Genomic DNA, 23,712 nt, shown 5'->3' with positions numbered 1-23,712 from the left:
TTTGGTATTAACATTTTCCACAAATCAATAACATTATACGTTGTTTCTATCTTTTAAGTCTATCTCACTAACATACTCAAAATACTGATAAAAATTATATCTAACTAGATCATCGAGTTCATCCTGATGCTTCTCAAAATAATCTAAAAATCTATTGTGTATAGCTTCCATATTTATCTTAAAGAAAAACTTTTATGGATACAAACCATAAAAGCACTTAATCATTTTTAATCATATACATAACGTCACTAAAAGAATACCCTTGATTTAGAAGATTTAAAACCTTAACACAAAGATGACCACATATAACTGAATTAAAGTCTTGTATTCGTTCGTCATTGTAAAAGAAGTTTTCGGTACCAAGATATTGTACCAGTTGTTTAGGAGGAACACCACCATAAGAATCGAACACGTACTTTATGTTGTTATCTTTCCAATAGCATATCCAATGAGTACCAATGTTTTCTGATTTATCGAGGTTAACTACACCACACTCATTTACATAGGGTTTTTGTGGAAGATCATCACTCATAAATACACCTCTAAATCGTTTTATCTTTAATTCTCTAGCCAACCTCTCTATATCGAAGTTGGTCAATGGTTTTAGTTTTTTGACTTCTTTGGTTTACCTGCCCCCTGCTTTTCTTCCATAGCCATATTGTGTCTCTTTTGTTCTTCAAGTTCTTGTTTATTCTTCTTAGCATCCAGTACAGTTTTAGTAATCGCTGCTGCACCACCTGCTAATGAGCCAACTGCTCCTAAAGCTGCTAAAATGGCTGGAATTGTAAAGATAAAACCGCCCATATGCTCTTTCTTAATCTTTTTCATTTGTGCAGTAGTTAAAGTTAAATTCATCCCTTTACCTTCTTTAATTTTCTTGGCTTTATCGTTAAGTTGTTTCTTTGTTAATACATGATCAATATTTAGATCCTTTAGTTCGTTATAAGGAACACTAAACATACAACCTTTAATAGAACACATCTTCCTATTTATTTAAGAGAAAATCTTTGTTTGCAGAAGTACAGTTGTTGTTGCTCCACCAAAATCAATTAAGGAATCATTCTCATCTGTTATCCTTATCTCAAAGTTGTCAACCTTGTCTTTGGATATAGGGAAAAATAATGGATAAGTAGGCTCGTAAATAATACTATGTTTGAACTCAGCATCTGTTTTGAATGATGCTATAAGCCCTGTTTCTCTATGTGTGTACTCGGTATCTTTAACAAACATACCATCTGCTATATTACAGTGAACATTTATAGTATCAAACGGATGAAACTTTGGCAACTTACTTCCAATATGTGTTTTGTTCTTTTCTAAAACTTCAAAAACATTAAACCCGAGAACAGTGCCTATACTCCCAATTGTAACATCATTACTATCAGTTTCTATTTTCACTCTGTTTCTTAAATGATCTTCTGATAATGTTATGTTGATTGACTGAGATTTTAAATACTCATTAAATGATTTCAAATTGTATTGTCCTTCTGGTATAAAAACTTGTCTATCACCATATGAGAAACTGTTCTTTTGTGTTGTTATGTTTGGTGTCAGATATGTACTGTAAAACCCAACTAGTCCTATACTTAAATAGTTGCTCTTGTTGTCTAATTCGTAATGGAGTTTCTTCTTTAAAACAGAAGTATCACTCGTTAGCTTAAGTACCTTAGCCATTTATTATATAATAAATGAATGAGTTTGATTTACCTAGAGATATTCCAAGAGAGAAAGTAATCAAGTTAATAGAAGATGTCATTCGAAAGTTAGAATACAGTTTAAAGAAGAAAAAGAGAAAACTACAAATTGTTAAATATGCATACTACACTTTGATCACGTTATCAGTTATACTTTCTGCAACAACTGGGTTTATTAATATTTTTATACCTGTAACAATTTACTCGATATTAACAACGTCTCTTGCAACTGGAAGTGCTATAATAACAGGTTTGTCTTCTAAGTTGAACATAAGCAAAAGAAAAGATGAATATAAAACCATTGTCACGTGTATTAACTCATTCAAAGAACAGTTAGAGATGATAATAACACTAAATGGTGAAATGGACAACGAATATATAAAAGATACGTTGCTTAAGATCAGAGAACAACTTAAAGATATAAGATCATAAAATTTGCTCCGCTGTATTCGGAGGTCCAAAAAGTCGAAGACTTCAACGTGTATATTTTTGGTAGCACCAATCGGAGATCCCTATCTGTTAAGTATTTTCTCACATCTAAAGGGCCATATAACAAAAAAATATCAACAACAGTATTCGGCTTTAAGGGTATCGAAAAGATACCCTTGCATCCTCAAACTGTTTGAAAGGGGTCCAGTGCTGGTGGACCTTAAAGGTGAGCAAAACGCTCACCCCCTTTCAGTTCATCCTCAAACTGTTTGAAAGGGGTCCAGTGCTGGTGGACCCCAACGTGGGGCGTTGATTCAACGCCCCATAACTCCTGAAATTTTTTTTTCTTATCTCCTTCGTCTACATGATCTTGGATGGCGTTTCTAGGTTGTGAATACTCTAAGACAAATATGATCATAAAAGGTGATGATTTTCACTATAATAAATGAGTAAGAAAACTATTAATTGGGATGTAAAAGAGATGATAAAAGAAACAACAGTTAAGAAAAGAAATGGGGAGCTTATACCTGATGATATTCGTTGTCTTATCGTAGGTTCGTCAGGGTGTGGTAAAACATTTTTGCTATTTAACTTCTTATTACAGCCCGGTTGGTTAAACAATAATTACTTCTACATATATTCTAAAAGCATGAATCAGCCAAAGTATGAGCAATTAAAAGATCGATTTGAAAAGGCAGAACTGAAGTTTAAGAAGCAAATAGCGACGTTCTTAAGCGGTAATGACTCTATTGTACCTATTGATGAATGTGAAAAATACTCTGTTGTTGTGTTTGACGATTACATTTTGGAGAATCAAGATACTGTTAGAAATTACTTTACAAGAGGTAGGCATAGACATTTAGACTGTTTCTATCTTGCACAAACATATTCAAAAGTACCTAAACAGCTTATAAGAGATAACGTCAACTTCCTATGCATATTTAGACAAGATGATACTAATCTTAAACATGTGTATAATGAGTTTGTTGGGGGAGATATGTCTTATGATAAATTTAAAGAGATATGTTCAAAATGTTGGCAAGAAGATTATGGTTTTATAGTAATTGATATGACAAGGAAGGTAAACAATGGTAAGTATAGGAACAAGATAAAACACTTCTTAAACGTTTGACGTTTTTTGATGTTTGACGTTTTAACGTTTGACGTTCTTTGACGTTTATTGACGTTCTCTGACGTTCTTTGACGTTCATTGACGTTTGTTCGTTTGCTATACAATAAATGGATGAGAAAGAAATTGATAAGAATATTAAGTTGAAGGAGTTCTTGATAAAGGGCTTCAAATCTTGAAAGAAAGAAAGAGCAGGTATATACGATAAATTTAAGACACAAGAACAACCTGTAATTGATGCTATTCAAAACTTGGGAAGTGAGATCAAAGAAGTAGCAGAACAAAATAAAAATCTAATAACTGAACTTGTTCCAGTTGCACATAAGACGGTTTCAATAGATCCTAGTCTACTAGAAACACCTAAAAAGATGGCTTATGATAGTTCTCCAAGTAGTAGTGATACGCCTATAACGGGAGAAATCAAGCAGATGAGAAAACAAATTAAAGACAAAGTGGAAGGAGTAGAACCTTTAACAACAGCACAGTCATTTGATAAGATTGCAACGAAATATTATAGTAAAAGAAATGATAGCGTATTTGGAATAAGAACTGTAGAAGAAGATGGAAAAATAATAAATAAGATAGGAAATTTGGAAGTTAAAGTGAGTGGTGATGATTTGATAATTAGTGGTAAAACTTATAAAGGAACAGAAGGTCTATGGGAGTTGTTAACGATGAATACTAATAAAACCATTGAAGATTATGATGATGACGATTTTGAACAGTACAAGGAAATAATAATAGAATCAGATGCTGCCTTCCAAAAATATAATCGAGATAAAAAAGTAGCATCGAGTAGAGGTTCTAAGTACATTAATATTATCAAGCCTATTTGGGATAATTATATTAAGCCAACTTTACCTCCAACTCCTAAAAAGAACACGACACCTAAAAGGACTGGGGAAGGAATTAAACAATATACAGAGATACCTAAAGAATACATATGGATGGATGATGTGAGAAAACTGATTGATCGCTTGATTGTTATTGACGGGGAAGAAAAATCTGGGAATAATAACTTTTATAATGAGAAAGTAGGTATAGTGAGTATGATTAATAATAAGCTTTCACAGTTTATTCCTAATGATCCAAAAGGCATAGGTTATTTGATTAAGATCTTATATACATTACCACCACGATTCTGGAATGATGAGAAGCTTGGGAAAGGACTAATGAATAAAATTTTAAACATGAAGGGGATACCAGAGTTACATATACCAGGCTTCAGATTTTGTGGGCCTTTTACGTAGCTTCAAGAAAGGTTAGAAAAAGGTGATGAAGGTATTAACCCATTAGATGAGGCTTGTAAAGAGCATGATATATACTACAGAGACAATAAAGAAACAGAGTCAAGACATATTGCAGATAAGGAACTAGAAACTAAAGCATGGAAAAGAGCATTTAGTAGTGATGCGCCAATTGGTGAAGGATTAGCTGCTTTTGGGGTTGGTACTGCTATGAATGCTAAGGTTAAGTTGGGATGGGGATTATAAGTTTTTAAATGTTATTATGTATGATTCTTTTATGGATACGCCCCATAAAAGTGTTGTTTTTCCTCGGTCGACTTTCTGACAATGCTAATATTTATACAGCTATACAAACACAAACAAACCCCCGAACGGAAGATTCTCCGATTGCAAAATACACAAGACTTTTAGGCCCTTCACATGTGGAGGGCCAAGGATTAGAGTTCTTTAACAAGCCCCAAAACTTGATGGTGTTTACCATAAAGCATTGTTTCAAGATTTTCTTTATAATAAATAGATAGTGTTGAAAGTTATGAGTTACAGAGTTTTAAAGCTAACACAAGAACATTTAATAATTTGAATGAAGCTAACAAAGATATTGAGTTCGATTTCAACGTGGGCGATGGGTTCATACATCCACACAAAGCAGATTGTCATATGACTTTTGAAGTTATTAATGCATCAGATGGATTAACATTTGGTGCAAATGATAAGATAAAACTTGTAGATAACTTCTTCCCATTCTTCTTTTCTCAAATTGAGGTTAGAAAGCATGGAGTTGTCATAGATAAGATTGAACTACCAGGAATAACATCTACAGCTATCGGAACATTGAAGATTTCCAAGCCAGAAGTTGAATATCTAAAACAAGCAGGATTTGAAACAGATGATAAACTTGGTCTGAGAAAGGACTTTAGTGTTTTGTATCCATTAAGATTAATTCCAGGCTTTTTAAGTGATTATAAAGAGGTTATGTGGAAAGGCGGAATGAGAATAACATTTACAAAAGCTAACAACAATAACGATGTCTTGTACAAATGGCATGGAACAGAAGCAAATCCGTTGTATCCTCAGGATGGAAAAATAACAATAAAGAGTATGGAGATAAGATTGCCTATTGTTGAATACGAATCTAATTACGAAAGCAAGTTAAAGTTGAGTATTCTTAAAGAACCTAAAGTCATGTTTTCATTCCATACTTATCAATGTGTTCAGAAGACTGTTGTAGGTTCTTTCTTGGAGTTTGATGTTACTACTCAATTTAATTCTAGACAATTTGATATGCCCGATTTTGTAGTTGTAATGTTCCAAACTGATAGAAGTGGTAAACAAACAGCAGATGTAAGTAAGTTTGATCATTGTAAGGTAAAGAATATCTATCTTAAGAATGGGAGGAATGAGGTATTTCCAAAAGAATCAAGAAACTTAGATATTGCTAACAAGGATTATTTCAAGATGTACGAAGATTATACTGCATTTAAGAGAATAACATGTGGCAACACCGAAATGTACTATGACCCTAAAGAGTTTATAGATAACAGACCAATGTATGTGATTAATTGTAGTAAGAGGAAAAATGTATCGGTAAATGAGAGACCAAACATAAAGATTGTTGTAGACTTTGCAGAAGCTGTGGCTGCTGATACTATATGTTATGCGATTTTAATTGGGCGAAAGAACTTTACATATGATCCTAAGAATGAGAAAGTAGTAGAAGAGTTTTAGATAGTTAGCAAAATATCAACGGGCATAAGAGTATCGAAAAGATACCCTTGCATCCTCAAACTGTTTTCATTAACGATTGTTTTATGGAAGTTTTTTCCATCAAACGAAATTGACGAAAATGATTAAATATTTTTTAGTGAAGATAAAAATTGAAGATTGATTTTCTATATAATAAATACGATGGCAAAACACCTTGATGTTTTAAACAAGCTTGGAAGTCTTGAACAAAAAGAGGTTATTGGATTAAGAGAATTAGAATTAAATACAGAATATAAGATTGTGAAAATGGAAAAGATTAAAACTAAGTTTGGAAAGAGCATTTTGGCTGAATGTGAAAAGTTTAAGGTTTTTCTTCCACCTAGATTTACAAAACACTTAACAGATAGAATGATTGATGAGATCGTTAAAGATGGAATAAAAATCAAATACACTGGTCTAAAAGTAATTATCCCACTGTTGAGTTCTGTATGTAAATCCAAAAATGAACGAAAATGAACAAAAATATGTTGTCAGAACCAAAAAATGGAGTGTTTAGAAATGGATCCTCAAAAAAAGTTCATTCTTACTAATAACTTTAATGTAATTGTGAAAAATGTACAAACCGAAGTTCAAGTTGTTTTTGATATTAACGGTTGTCTATTCAGCTTGAATTACGATCAGTGGACAGAGTTTAAGAAGTTATTGTTTCCTATAGAGAACGAGGTTAACAGAAGATTCCATTATCAGTATCCGAACTTGTAATTTTAAGTATGTTCTAAGTGTTTTATGGTGATAAAGCCATAAAACTGAGATCTTTAAACATACACAATGCATAAGGAGAAGCAGTACTTTTGAATGTCATTCGAATTTTAAAGATACATGTATAAATAAGAGATTTATTTGAGTTTTTTGTAATTATATCCTTAGAGTTATGCAATTTATAAGACATTCAGTAGATAGTCAAGTTATTTGTCTATTGATTGCCGTTTGAATTTTGAAAATCGGTTAATAAACAACGGAGATATAACAAATTCGGAATAGTATCCTTAGAGGTATGCAACCCACAATACATTCACAAGATGGCAAATTTATTTCTCTATCGAATGTCGTTTGAATTTTGAAAATCGGTTAATATTCGGTGAAGTTACAGAGAATTTTAGAAAAAATCAAAATTTCGGGAATTTTTTACGGGTTTATTTTTGAGTTTTCGGGAAAATGTTATTCTTTAAAAAAGTCTTAGAATTTTGTGAAGATTATGCTAGTATTTTTTATTTTTCAAATGTCTGAATTTTTATTTTTGCAGTGTATACCAACTCATATTTTTTTTCAGAAATTTGCCAACTTTTTTATTTGATGAGTTAGCACATTATAACTATGGGGGCGTAAGACTACCCTATTAAAAATATTTTGGGTAAACACTATAATATTGAGCAAGTGAGTTGGCAACACTGACATTTTTTTCTTTTTTTGAACATTGATGAATTAGCTATATTTGCTAGCTAGGTGGACATTCTAAGAAGTTACTCAGTTACTCAGTAGATAGTGCTGTATATCATGTAGTTTATCACTTTGCTAATAGATGGCGTTGCTTGTAGAAGTATTTGTTCATATATAAGGACCGATTTTCACTTGATTTCTTGAGCGTAGTGTTAGTTATCGGCTTGGACGTCGCAGGTTCGAGTCGCCTCCAAGCCAGAAGAAGGATTTTCACTCTCTCATCTATAAGCAGCAAATCAGATTGAGTTGACGTGAATGGAGACTAGCGCTAGTCGGGAAAAGAAAACGAAGGCACAACAGAAGCAGCAGCAGAAAGAGAAACGGAGGCACAAGAGAAGCAGCAGCAGAAAGAGAAACAAACAGAAAAAGGAGCCTGAGAGGCAGCCAAAAGCAAACCAAACAAACAAATAAGAGAAAGGCGTAAGTCCTCTCAGGTCCACCTGTGCACAGGTTTTGCTGCTTTTTACTTTGACAATTTATTTATGATTTTAAATGTCATAAAAGCCTATGCGACATACTAAACTTTATCTTCTTATAATTCAGCTATTTCTGAACCGATTTCGATCAAACAAAAACTATTTTTTCAATCAAAGACAGACCTATAAGTTATAAGTTTTAGATGTAAGTTTTTATGATTTTAAATGTCATAAAAGCATATTCAATCTCACTTTGGGGTATGCAACTTAGTACAGTTTCTTGGGTCCTTCTGTGTTGACTAAAAATATATACGAAATGTGTTAGCTTGGAGTTTTGGCCCAGAAGTAACCACCCCTAACTACTTTAACTGTTTATATTTTCTTAACTGTCAATGAAATATTTGTGTTGAGGAATTTTAAATATTCGAGTTTTGTATTCCAGTTTCCAATATAAATATGTGTGTATTCCATCTCGGTCCTGCAACCGGGTGGACCTAGATTCGACATTCGAACTCTCATCCGGATCAAATCAGATTTATTTTAGTAAGGCAAGCATTTGATCTTTAGGGTAGAATGAAGGAGACAAATAGACTTGTCAATATTCGTCTTAATTTTGTTTTCTTCTTCACTGTCAGGACTTCGTGAAATTACTTTCGGCGAATTTTAGATATACAACTTTATCTCAAATTGGGTGGGATGTGGGTTTAGTAGTATACGGACCCATTCCTACGAGAATTGGAGAAAAGTGCAAATTTCTCACGAGAATTGGTATAATTTCGCCTTATTTCTTACGAAAATTGGTACAAATTTCCTTTATTTTTACGAGAATTAGTGTATAGTGCAAAATTCTCACGAAAACTGGTACAAATTTCCTTCATTCTCACAACAATTGCTCAACAGTGCAAATTTCTCACGAAAATGGGTGTAAATTTCCTCTGATCTAATTTATCATATATTTTAATATAATTTTATGTTAATTTATACAATTTATGCTAATTACTTATCGTTTTTCCCCAAACCTTTAAGAAACTTATTTCTTCCTTTCTTATTCCTCCCTCAAGTGGTGAAAATACCTAAAGGAACTTCAGAACATGTCCAGACAGGTCTTTGTTGTTAATCTTGAACACAGTTGGTCTTGGTATTCAAGAAACTAATTCTAAAGAAACAAGACACCTATAATAAAATAATGGGATGTCGTAAGGTGAGGTAACTAAAGGGGGAAGAGCACAGGAGGAGGGAAAATCGAGTAGCCTTAGTGCCATATGTAAACATTCCTAAACAGCGTGATACCTTTGTTAAATCAATAGGAACCTTTTGTATACGTAATTGAGAAGCTTTTTGTGTAACACTATCATAATTTGAACCTCCTGTCAATTAAAGAAAGAAGAAACTGTCACTTAAACGTGAGATATGAATGTATGAGAATACTTTAACCATGGGAGGTGAGAAAGAGTGTTTCAAACGTGTCAAATAACTTTGCTTTAAAATGTAAACTAAGAATGCTGGGAGGGAGAGAACCCTTTGATAGGGAGTAACGAAAGGAACATAGATAGTTGCTTGTATGTGTGTGTTCCAGGGTGATGGATGGGGGCGAAGTGTACTGTCCATGGAGTAAAAGACCTTGTTTAATTTGAGCTGTGACTTCTACCTTATGCAGATTGAAAATATGTGAAAAAAGAAATAGCACTCATTATTTTGAGAACAGAGATTTTAAGAATGAGATAGTTAAATGTCACATGTCACTTTGTGAGAGTTATTGTATTGCCACATACTGAGGGAGCAGACAAGATTGCATGGGAACTGTGTCTTTTATTTTGAGCAAAGGGTTGCTTTTAAATTAGCGTTTGACTTGTTAAGCAATAGTTAAGGACCTTGGCACATACGTAGAGGGGAGAGAAAGAGTGGCCATTGTTACCTGGGTTCCAAAGAGGAAAAAGAGTGAATGAAATTTTTACGCAAGGGAACTTTCCCTTTTTTTTTGCTTTGGGAAGAAGTCTTCAAAGAAGATTTCTTTAAGGTATTTCCGCATAAATGATTTTATCCTTTTAAAAACTAGATTATTGAATTAATTATTTATGAATATTAATGAGATGGTAATGAATATTAATGAGATGGTAATGAATATTAATGAGATGGTAATGAATATTAATGAGGTGGTAAAGAAAGGGTTAGAAAGAATGATTTTTTTGTGTTTTTCGTATATTTAGAGGTATATTGGAATATATGTAATATAGAGCACTACATATTGTACATAAATGTATGAGATAATGTGGGAGGAAATGGGCGCAACTCTAAGAAACGTATTTTATCTATCGATATTGTATTTTCAGTAGCTGAAATGGAATTTTACCATAGAATATCATCTTTTGGATATTGTATGCGTCTAATGGTGTACGAAGCTTAAATGAATGACAAATTGCATGTATATATGAATAATTTGTAACTGGGTACATGTATGTGTAGCTGATATGTGATTTTAACATAGAATATCATATTTTGGATACTGTATGGGTCTAATGGTGTACGAAGCTTAGACGAATGACAAATTACATGTATATATGAATATATGAATAGTTTGTAAGTGGGTACATGTATGTATATTGGTTTTGATATCGGGACAGGAATATATGTATTATATTGTAGACATATTATCTTTCGTTTGCATGTAAGTGTTTTAAGCATGTGTTGTTGGGTTGCGTAGCTTAAGGGGCTATACTAGGCTGGATGCAAACACCTGAAGTGTTTCTATTGTATTAATATTGGTTGTATTGTATTAATATTGGATTGTAGCCTTATTTTATAGTAATGTAGAGCTGTATATCTTGTTGTGGTGATATGCTAGGTGAATGCAAACACATGAACTGATTGTATTATATTAATATTGGATTATATTGTAGGCTCATATTCTGATTCCTTATGTATATAGATTACCTTGAATAGCATGTTAGGATGTATATATTGTGATTTTTAGGTACGTAGATGCTTGTTAGACATGTCCTAGTGGTATTTTAATTACAAAGGATATTACTATGGTATAAACCAATTACATATAGATATCTTTTCAGTAGAGTATTCTAATGTCATATATTCGTACTTTTACTTACTTGTAAGATGGTTATTCACCTTGTAGAAGACATTATGACGTCAACATGGTTTCCAACTTAGGATAATTTATTGTAGGAACATAAAATATGATAAATACGTATAAATAACCTTATATGAAGCATACGTATTCTTCCTTTATCTTATATAGAATACAGATACGTCGTATTATATCAATATTTGTTTGGATATAGTCATAGGAATAAAACATATTATTGTAAATTGTAACGCTTTATTGTATTTATATAGTCTACAATATTCTATTTCCAATATTGGCATATTTATATACATATATAGATATATTTAAGTAAGATATTTACATTATATATACGTAGAAGTACCAACAGCTAGGTCTTATGAAAACTTATGGACATATTTGATGATATTATAACTATGTTATGACATTATGGTACCTTTAGACAGTCTACTATTTACATATACATAGAATACCAATCATTTAACACACTTAATACTTTGATAACCATATGGCAGTGTCCTATAGTCAGTAATACTGTTATGATTTAATCGTCGTCTTTTATTTTGAACTTTTTGATGTGTTTTAGTTTCAGACTTGGATACGATGACAAACCCTGGCTTACGAACAATTCTTCCTGGATTGTGTAACTGTTTTTTCTCAGCTTTATCCCGAACTAGTTGATAAAAATGATCAAAGTTAATTTCTTGTCGTGTACGATGATTTAAAGTTATTCCTCTAATTTTAAATACATAATCTACTTTGCCTGTTTGAACTTCTTTCATTCTATAGGCATAATTTTTTGGCCCTAAGCCTATAAATGCATCAATTTCCCAGCCATCAGGAACTTCATTAGTTAACTGACCTAAATAGGAACCCAAAGAAAGTGGTGGCTTTTCATTACGTGGTTGTACAAACATAATACTATCAGTGTCGCAGTACAATACACGATCAGGATCTATAGCTGTTACTAACTCGTAAAGTTTTAGACGCGCCCAGGAGGTGATAAAGGCTGCAAGAACAACATTGGAAAATTTCCATGGCTTGTTTTTGTTTTCAATGTTCTTATATGATAAAATGAGATGTCGCTCTCCAATAGGCAGTACAGTTTGTACCTCATATTGTGGTGCCCATAGATAACTTAAAAATTTTTCTGGAGTATCTACAATTACAGACTGAGATAAATCTGTTCGCTGTCCCCATTTCCCATACAGCGAATTGAGAAATATTTTGGAAATATATCTTAGACCAGGATTTGATTCAATGTTATTTTCCGTTAACTGAATGCATTCATGGACATAATAGTCTGCAATATATTTCTGTTGGTCTTGTTTAGTTTTGCACCAGCTAGGAAATCCTGAAGACTCCTGTTTCATTTTTAAGAAGGAATTAACATAATCTCTAAACAGATTATTTTCTGATCCAGATAATTTGAATTCCCAAATTTCGATAATTTGTAGAATTTTGTATCCGAGATCTAAAGCCACATGAAGTTCAGGAGTACAGTATGTACCAGTAAGGACACGCTCAGTATCATTGTGCATGCAATTGTTGTTACTTTGTTCCATACACGTACGACATAACCCAAACAAAAGGCGTTCATTACATGTATATGGTAAAATTGGAAAATATAAGTCTTTGGGAGGTAAGATACTACATTTGACTAATCCATGAATACTTTGCACTTGTGGAAAGTCAGGCCCCTTGTATATTATAGGTTTACCTATAGGCAATGGCTTACGTGCCATTACCCAGGGGTAAAGACTGGTAACATCATAATATGCTACAAACTCTTCGCTGGTACATTCGTCCAACGCATTAAAACATTCTGTACGTCCCCCATGAAAACTATCTTTAGGTACCAGATGACCAACAAGATCATGACACTGTGTTTGAATAAACTGTTGTAATTTTTTTATCATTTTTTACCATGTGGTCCCATTCACATTCCCACATTTCAATGACATTAAGATTTAATTTTTTAAGAAATGCTATTTTTGTGGTAGTGTTTTCATACCGATCTTGTAGTGATGTACCTTGCTTAGAGGTAGAATCTAGGGACACGTGTCGTAGTGTAGGATAACAGTTTAAACACCCGTGATAGTAACAGCCATGAAATTCGTAAACTGTATTTGTTTTACTTTCAAATCCATCAACCTTATACCTCCCAAATCGTTTTTCCAACCCATTTCCAGAATGAAGAATTTCACTACCAGTAGTACGTTCTAAGTATCGCAACCAGTACATTGCCTTGAGACTTTGACGATCACGATGGTCAAACCCATAGGGTGGAATAATGGGAATAATTTCTTTGGGTAAATATAAGGTACGATACGTTAGTATTGCCAAACTAGCAATAGTTGACGCGACGATAAAACATTGGATACCATTTGTTTTGTCTTCAATTAAGTTTGAAAATTTAATGACAGCCTCTGTTAAAATTTTAACATCATTACGACAATATTCAATCATTTCGTTTTGGAGATTATACTCCTCATTACTTGCAACACGTTCTTTGTGCCATATGATAAGTTGCTCTCGATCTTCAATACTCCTTGAATCAGGATCAAAATATTTTAGATCAGGAATTTTGCCTATATAATTTTGGTTCTCTAATGTATTAAACAAGTACGGGAAATCTCCCTTTCGTAGATTTGCAGAAAGACCTAACGTCTTAGGTAATTTAGATAATTTAACTCCCATATACAAATATGTGTCACGGAAGTAAATCTTTTGTCCTAAACGCATTTCAATAATTTTTTGCCCTGACATTATTACTTCAGGTGTAAAATGATGGTTTATTATCAAAGTTTTAGCACAGAATTGCATATCATAATTACTGCCATTATGGGAAAGCACAATGATTTTTTTTAAACATTGGTCGAGTTATTAATACATGATTAACAAATTCGTCAATGTTGTGAAAATCAAACGAACGGAAGCCATTTTTATCGCCGCATACAAAGCATGCATTATCAAGTTTCATGTCCTTACACTTGTAACAGGCATGAATACAATTTACGAAATTTACGTGATGTTCTTGTTCTCCATGTTCATTTTTAGGAAGCAACATCGTTTCCACATCAAAGATAATGTACAAAAAGGTATCTACATGTTGCATTATAGCCGTTTGAACAAAACAAATATGGTCATCGCTTACATATGTGTAACATGTTTTACAATAACGTTCACCACATTCATGTTCAGACTTGCGTGAACGCATGTCAATCATAGTACCACAATGGACACAAATTTTCTTTGTTTCGCATAAACTTTTTCCGCAAACATTTATCGTTTTATGATTAGCAAAACATTCTTCTGAAGAAAATAGTCTATGACAATCAACGCACTCGACTTTAATATTATTATCATTATTACAAACATTGTGATACTTTTCGCACATTGTGCATTTGAAGTTACACTTATGATTTTGTGTATGATGATAACCTTTCAAACAATACTGACAATATTTCTGTTTGTTTAATAGTGTTGTAATGTTGGTAATTAATTCGTAGTGTCCTTCACTGTACAAAATTAAAATTTTCTTTGATGCATGTATTCCAGGATAAATTACATTATAGTTTCGAGTCAAACCATTCTTTTCGTAAATAACAATTTGATAATGAGGCGCTAGCTTATTTTGAAACTTTTTTACATCATCAATAGTACACCCATTACGGATTTCAATGTCAACTTTAGCACTGACACACAATTGCTTTGCTTGTTTTATTAATCGTTCAGAATGATTTTTCAATTCATATACGTAATTATAACGATGATCAGCCCTACCCATTCCAAGAACAATACTCTTGGGAAGACAATACACATTCTTTTCTACAGGAATAGTACATTGTTCTAGGTGTGTTAGAAGATCAACAAATTTTGATGAACCCCTAGTTCGTCCCCTACCTTTACGTGAATCAAGAATATGAATTTTGAAATTTACTTTATCACCTAATAAATAATTTTCATTACTATTTAAAACATTTTCAATATTACGAAATAAAATGTCGGAAGTTAAATTTGACTTTTGGCGCCACGAAATGTATATTGGTTTATTAATTGTGGAAGCAGAACTTTCTATTGTTATACCAACATACATATCATCATCGGCATCATTTAAAACGTGATCCTTTACAAATTGAAATAACAACTGAATATATTTTTCAGGATCATCAATTCCACTAGTTTGCATACGTTCAATTGTAACTTCCTTTCCTGTAAGTCCGAAATAAGTATATTGTTTGATTCTACTATTAACAAAACGAAAATATTCATTTGTTTTACCACTTCAATATATGTTAGGTTGTGATACAGTATTAGTATTGAGATTTGGAAAGTTTATAAAATTTTCCATGAACACGCTGAAGTCATCTGTAGTTAAACTATCAGCTTTTCCTTCAGACACAAGTTCCATAAACTTTTCACGAGCTAAAATCTTTATATTATCTTGACGAAAGAAGCCTACATGATATAAATCAATAATATCTTTTGCAGACTTACATTTTTTCAAAACAACATGAGGATCACAATCAAAATGCATAAACAACGCTTGCAATAGCTTAGAATAAGCTTCATTGCTTACCCTTGCACCCGTAGCATGACATTGTGTTATCACTTCCCATGTAAATAAAACTTCGTTTGGATTTTCATATCCACGTGCTTCTTGTGCGGACAACATGGTACAGATTACACTGTCTCCTTCCATTGTATTATTGACGCACAAAATTATGTAATTGCAATTTGAATTATTGATTCTTATACATTAAATATTTTACACAAGGATGTACACAGAACTTTGATAATTGTTTTCACAGTGTTTTTTAAATGACAAGGTTTCGTAAGTAGACTTTTATGATATGATTCACAATGTGTTGACCAAAGATACAATTTTAAGAATTTTTACACTTACCAGTAAGTATAGTAATAAAACTTTCCCGAACTTGTTTTAGTTCACAACAGATTTAGTTGTAAGTTTACCGACACTACACTTGAAAGCTTGTCGGCAATTGCACTAACACTTGCCGTTAACTACAATCATAAAACTTCCCGTAACTTTTTTCCAGTTTAGTATCGATGCACTACCACTTGCAACTCACTAACTATATTTTAGTTCACCGAAGATATACTTCTAAGTTTATCGATTTCTACTTTTCGATAATTGTAATTTACAAATTGCCGTAATGAAAATTGCTTTAGACTATTTGCACCAGTCAGTCTAAACTAAAAAATGTGTTTACTTTTCATTGATTGTTTATTATCAACACTGATAATTGGAAATTTGAAGAACTGTACACGAAGATTTCCGAAGATTGCCGAAGTTTTCCGAAGTTTTACGAAAATTGCCGAACTTAACCGAAAATGAACATAAGAGTTTATTCACAATTCCTGTACATGTTGGTAATTGTAGCACACGATTGGTTCCGAAAATTGCCGAACTTAACCGAAGATGGACATAAGAATGTATCAACAATTCGTGTACACGTTTAGTAAATGTAACTTCAAAAAGACTTGTAACTAAAGATCACCAAAGATATACTTCAAAGTTTATTATTAGATGTAACTTTGTAACAAAATTGGTATTTTAAAATAAATGATTTAACAACACAGAGTATAACGATAACTGACTTTACTTTAACAGTAGTAATTCTATAGTGCGCGGCGCGGCTTGCTGCGCTGGATTTATACTTTCAAAATTTAATCTCGTACCCAAAAGCACTTAGTTTTGTAATCTCGTACCCAAAACCAAATAGTTTGTAGTCTCGTACGCAGGTGCTTTAACATATTTTAAATTAGTAACAGTAATATTACATAATGTGATGTAATTTGTAATTGTAGTATTAAAGTTTGTAACACTTCAAACAATTATAGCTGCTTGTTTTTGTATGCTCTTCCAGTGTGTTATCGGTCTAAAAAATTGCTTTCTTAGTAATGCTAAGAATTTCTTTTGTTTGCCTTGCTACAGGTGTTTAAACTGGTTTAAACCGGTTTAAACTAGTTTTATTGTTTTTTTGTTATGCATTTATTCAGTTCTGCAAGAACTTCGTTGTTAAAATAGAGTGTGATCGTATTTAAATTGCTCTGCAAACTCCTTATTTATTTAATCTCTCGTAATAAATTACTCGAACACTTCGTGTGAGCATACCAAAGATGATCCGAAAATATTAAAAGTTGTGCCAACCTACAAATAATTCCGTTAAAAACTGAAAGTAGCATAGTTGCAATTATTTTATTCGTTTGATTCAGTAGAAGCTCCGAGGAATTATATTCCGAAAATATTAAAATTAACAAAATAAACTTGAGCATAAGAAAGTTATTTTTTAACACATCACAAGACGATTAAACTTAAAATTTATTACATGGAACTTTTTAATTGTTAAAATGAACAAGTAAAATTTAAGTCAGTGTTGCAATTCAATACACAAAGTAAAAGTAAAAGAACAAGTTAAGAAATAAAAGTGTCGAAACATAACTTAAAACACAATGTTGCAATCTAAATTGCAAATGAAAATTAAAAGTACAACTTACAAACAAAATGTACAAACCGAAAATAAAAAGTGCAGAAACAAAATTTAAAAAACAATGTTGCAATCTAAATCCAAAGCTAAAAAATACAGAACCAAAACTTAAAACAGTGTTGCAATCAAAAATACAGAAACAAAAAAATTAAAACAGAATGTTGGAATCGAAATTGCAAAAGAAAAAATTAAAAGTACAAGTTTAAAAATTGAAACATTCAAAGCTAAAAATACAAAACCAAAACGCAATGTTGCAATCCAAATTGTAAAAGAATATTAAAAGTACAACTTTAAAACACAATGTTACATTACATTACAAAATCCGAAACAACATTAAAATTACAAGTTAAGAAATATAATTGGAAACTGAAAAATAAAAATGCAGAAGCAAAAAAAAATTAAAGAACACAATGTTGCAATCCAAAATACAAAAGGAAATTAAATGTACAACTTTAAAACACAATGTTACATTACATTACAAAATCCGAAACAACATTAAAATTACAACTTAAGAAATATAATTGGAAACTGAAAATAAAAAATACCGAAAGAAAATTCAAAACAATGTTGCAATCCAAATTGCAAAATAAAAAATAAAAATACAAACATGAGACATACGAACATTACTTAGTAGTATACGGACCTTATTTCCCCAAAATGTGTTGCAAACTCATGTCATTAAAATAATGACGGTAAAAGTCCAGGTCCTTATACTACTAAGTAATGTTCGTATGTCTCATATTTGTATTTTTATTTTCTCTTTTGCAATTTGGATTGCAACATTGTTTTGAATTTTCTTTCGGTATTTTTTTATTTTCAGTTTCTAATTATATTTCTTAAGTTGTAATTTCAATGTTGTTTCGGATTTTGTAATGTAATGTAACATTGTGTTTAAAGTTGTACATTTAATTTCCTTTTGTATTTTGGATTGCAACATTGTAATCTTTAAAATTGTTTTGCTTCTGCATTTTTAGTTTTCAGTTTCCAATTATATTTCTTAAGTTGTAATTTTAATGTTGTTTCGGATTTTGTAATGTAATGTAACATTGTGTTTTAAAGTTGTACATTTAATTTCCTTTTGTATTTTGGATTGCAACATTGTGTTCTTTAAATTTTTTTTGTTTCTGCATTTTTATTTTTCCGTTTCCAATTATATTTCTTAACTTGTAATTTTAATGTTGTTTCGGATTTTGTAATGTAATGTAACATTGTGTTTTAAAGTTGTACTTTTAATATTCTTTTACAATTTGGATTGCCACATTAAGTTTTGATTTTGTATTTTTAGCTTTGAATGTTTCAATTTTTAAACTTGTACTTTTAATTTTTTTCTTTTGCAATTTCGATTCCAACATTCTGTTTTAATTTTTTTGTTTCTGTATTTTTGATTGCAACACTGTTTTAAGTTTTGGTTCTGTATTTTTTAGATTTAGATTTAGATCGCAACATTGTTTTTTAAATTTTGTTTCTGCACTTTCTATTTTCGGTTTGTACATTTTGTTTGTAAGTTGTACTTTTAATTTTCATTTGCAATTTAGATTGCAACATTGTGTTTTATGTTTCGACACTTTTATTTCTTAACTTGTTCTTTTACTTTTACTTTGTGTATTGAATTGCAACACTGACTTAAATTTTACTTGTTCATTTTAACAATTAAAAAGTTCCATGTAATAAATTTTAAGTTTAATCGTCTTGTGATGTGTTAAAAAATAACTTTTTTATGCTCAAGTTTATTTTGTTAATTTTAATATTTTCCGAATATAATTCCTCGGAGCTTCTAATGAATCAAACGAATAAAATAATTGCAACTATGCTACTTTCAGTTTTTAACGGAATTATTTGTAGGTTGGCACAACTTGTAATATTTTCGGATCATCTTTGGTATGCTCACACGAAGTGTTCGAATAATTTATTACGAGAGATTAAATAAATAAGGAGTTTGCAGAGCAATTTAAATACGATCACACTCTATTTTAACAACGAAGTTCTTGCAGAACTGAATAAATGCATAACAAAAAAACAATAAAACTAGTTTAAACCGGTTTAAACCAGTTTAAACACCTGTAGCAAGGCAAACAAAAGAAATTCTTAGCATTACTAAGAAAGCAATTGTTTAGACCGATAACACACTGGAAGAGCATACAAAACAAGCAGCTATAATTGTTGGAAGTGTTACAAACTTTAATACTACAATTACAAATTGCATCACATTATGTAATATTACTGTTACTAATTTAAAATATGTTAAAGCACCTGCGTACGAGACTACAAACTATTTGGTTTTGGGTACGAGATTACAAAACTAAGTGCTTTTGGGTACGAGATTAAATTTTGAAAGTATAAATCCAGCGCAGCAAGCCGCGCCGCGCACTATAGAATTACTTCTGTTAAAGTAAAGTCAGTTATCGTTATACTCTGTGTTGTTAAATCATTTATTTTAAAATACCAATTTTGTTACAAAGTTACATCTAATAATAAACTTTGAAGTATATCTTTGGTGATCTTTAGTTACAAGTCTTTTCGAAGTTACATTTACTAAATGTGTACACGAATTGTTGATACATTCTTATGTCCATCTTCGGTTAAGTTCGGCAATTTTCGGAACCAATCGTGTGCTACAATTACCAACATGTACAGGAATTGTGAATAAACTCTTATGTTCATTTTCGGTTAAGTTCGGCAATTTTCGTAAAACTTCGGAAAACTTCGGCAATCTTCGGAAATCTTCGTGTACAGTTCTTCAAATTTCCAATTATCAGTGTTGATAATAAACAATCAATGAAAAGTAAACACATTTTTTAGTTTAGACTGACTGGTGCAAATAGTCTAAAGCAATTTTCATTACGGCAATTTGTAAATTACAATTATCGAAAAGTAGAAATCGATAAACTTAGAAGTATATCTTCGGTGAACTAAAATATAGTTAGTGAGTTGCAAGTGGTAGTGCATCGATACTAAACTGGAAAAAAGTTACGGGAAGTTTTATGATTGTAGTTAACGGCAAGTGTTAGTGCAATTGCCGACAAGCTTTCAAGTGTAGTGTCGGTAAACTTACAACTAAATCTGTTGTGAACTGAAACAAGTTCGGGAAAGTTTTATTATACTTACTGGTAAGTGTAAAAATTCTTAAAAGTGTATCTTTGGTCAACACATTGTGAATCATATCATAAAAGTCTACTTACGAAACCTTGTCATTTAAAAAAAACTGTGAAAACAATTATCAAAGTTCTGTGTACATCCTTGTGTAAAATATTTACTGTATAAGAAACAATAATTCAAATTGCAATTACATAATTTTGTGCGTCAATAATACAATGGAAGGAGACAGTGTAACCATGTTGTCCGCACAAGAAGCACGTGGATATGAAAATCCAAACGTAGTTATATTTACATGGGAAGTGATAACACAATGTCATGCTACGGGTGCAAGGGTAAGCAATGAAGCTTATTCTAAGCTATTGCAGGCGTTGTTTATGCATTTTGATTGTGATCCTCATGTTGTTTTGAAAAAATGTAAGTCTGCAAAAGATATTATTGATTTATATTATGTAGGCTTCTTTCGTCAAGATAATATAAAGAATTTAGCTCGTGAAAAGTTTATGGAACTTGTGTCTGAAGGAAAAGCTGATAGTTTAACTGCAGATGACTTTAGCGTATTCATGGAAAATTTTATAAACTTTCCAAGTCTCAATACTAATACTGTATCACAACCTAACATATATGGAAGTGGTAAAACAAATGAATATTTTCGTATTGTTAATAGTAGAATCAAACAATATACTTATTTCGGACTTACAGGAAAGGAAGTTACTATTGAACGTATGCAAACTAGTGGAATTGATGATCCTGAAAAATATATTCAGTTGTTATTTCAATTTGTAAAGGATCACGTTTTAAATGGTGCCGATGATGATATGTATGTTGGTATAACAATAGAAAGTTCTGCTTCTACAATTAATAAACCAATATACATTTCGTGGCGTCAAAAGTCAAATTTAACTTCCGACATTTTATTTCGTAATATTGAAAATGTTTTAAATGGTAATGAAAATTATTTATTAGGTGATAAAGTAAATTTCGAAATTCATATTCTTGATTCACGTAAAGGTAGGGGACGAACTAGGGGTTCATCAAAATTTGTTGATCTTGTAACACACCTAGAACAATGTACTATTCCTGTAGAAAAGGATGTGTATTGTCTTCCCAAGAGTATTATTCATGGAATGGGTAGGGCTGATCATCGTTATAATTACGTATATGAATTGAAAAATCATTCTGAACGATTAATAAAACAAGCAAAGCAATTGTGTGTCAGTGCTAAAGTTGACATTGAAATCCGTAATGGGTGTACTATTGATGATGTAAAAAAGTTTCAAAATAAGCTAGCGCCTCATTATCAAATTGTTATTTACGAAAAGAATGGTTTGACTCGAAACTATAATGTAATTTATCCTGGAATACATGCATCAAAGAAAATTTTAATTTTGTACAGTGAAGGACACTACGAATTAATTACCAACATTACAACACTATTAAACAAACGGAAATATTGTCAGTATTGTTTGAAAGGTTATCATCATACACAAAATCATAAGTGTAACTTCAAATGCACGATGTGCGAAAAGTATCACAATGTTTGTAATAATGATAATAATATTAAAGTCGAGTGCGTTGATTGTCATAGACTATTTTCTTCAGAAGAATGTTTTGCTAATCATAAAACGATAAATGTTTGCGGAAAAAGTTTATGCGAAACAAAGAAAATTTGTGTCCATTGTGGTACTATGATTGACATGCGTTCACGCAAGTCTGAACATGAATGTGGTGAACGTTATTGTAAAACATGTTACACATATGTAAGCGATGACCATATTTGTTTTGTTCAAACGGCTATAATGCAACATGTAGATACCTTTTTGTACATTATCTTTGATGTGGAAACGATGTTGCTTCCTAAAAATGAACATGGAGAACAAGAACATCACGTAAATTTCGTAAATTGTATTCATGCCTGTTACAAGTGTAAGGACATGAAACTTGATAATGCATGCTTTGTATACGGCGATAAAAATGGCTTCCGTTCGTTTGATTTTTAACAACATTGACGAATTTGTTAATCATGTATTAATAACTCGACCAATGTTTAAAAAAATCATTGTGCTTTCCCATAATGGCAGTAATTATGATATGCAATTCTGTGCTAAAACTTTGATAATAAACCATCATTTTACACCTGAAGTAATAATGTCAGGGCAAAAAATTATTGAAATGCGTTTAGGACAAAAGATTTACTTCCGTGACACATATTTGTATATGGGAGTTAAATTATCTAAATTACCTAAGACGTTAGGTCTTTCTGCAAATCTACGAAAGGGAGATTTCCCGTACTTGTTTAATACATTAGAGAACCAAAATTATATAGGCAAAATTCCTGATCTAAAATATTTTGATTCTGATTCAAGGAGTACTGAAGATCGAGAGCAACTTATCATATGGCACAAAGAACGTGTTGCAAGTAATGAGGAGTATAATCTCCAAAAGGAAATGATTGAATATTGTCGTAATGATGTTAAAATTTTAACAGAGGCTGTCATTAAATTTTCAAACTTAATTGAAGACAAAACAAATGGTATCCAATGTTTTATCGTCGCGTCAACTATTGCTAGTTTGGCAATACTAACGTATCGTACCTTATATTTACCCAAAGAAATTATTCCCATTATTCCACCCTATGGGTTTGACCATCGTGATCGTCAAAGTCTCAAGGCAATGTACTGGTTGCGATACTTAGAACGTACTACTGGTAGTGAAATTCTTCATTCTGGAAATGGGTTGGAAAAACGATTTGGGAGGTATAAGGTTGATGGATTTGAAAGTAAAACAAATACAGTTTACGAATTTCATGACTGTTACTATCACGGGTGTTTAAACTGTTATCCTACACTACGACACGTGTCCCTAGATTCTACCTCTAAGCAAGGTACATCACTACAAGATCGGTATGA

Source organism: Thermobia domestica, chromosome 1, assembly GCF_964235325.1.
Source record: "Thermobia domestica chromosome 1, izTheDome1.hap1.1, whole genome shotgun sequence".
NCBI classification, from domain to species: domain Eukaryota; kingdom Metazoa; phylum Arthropoda; class Insecta; order Zygentoma; family Lepismatidae; genus Thermobia; species Thermobia domestica.
The sequence above is the reverse complement of the archived record's forward strand: the minus strand, read 5'-3'. Positions refer to the sequence as shown.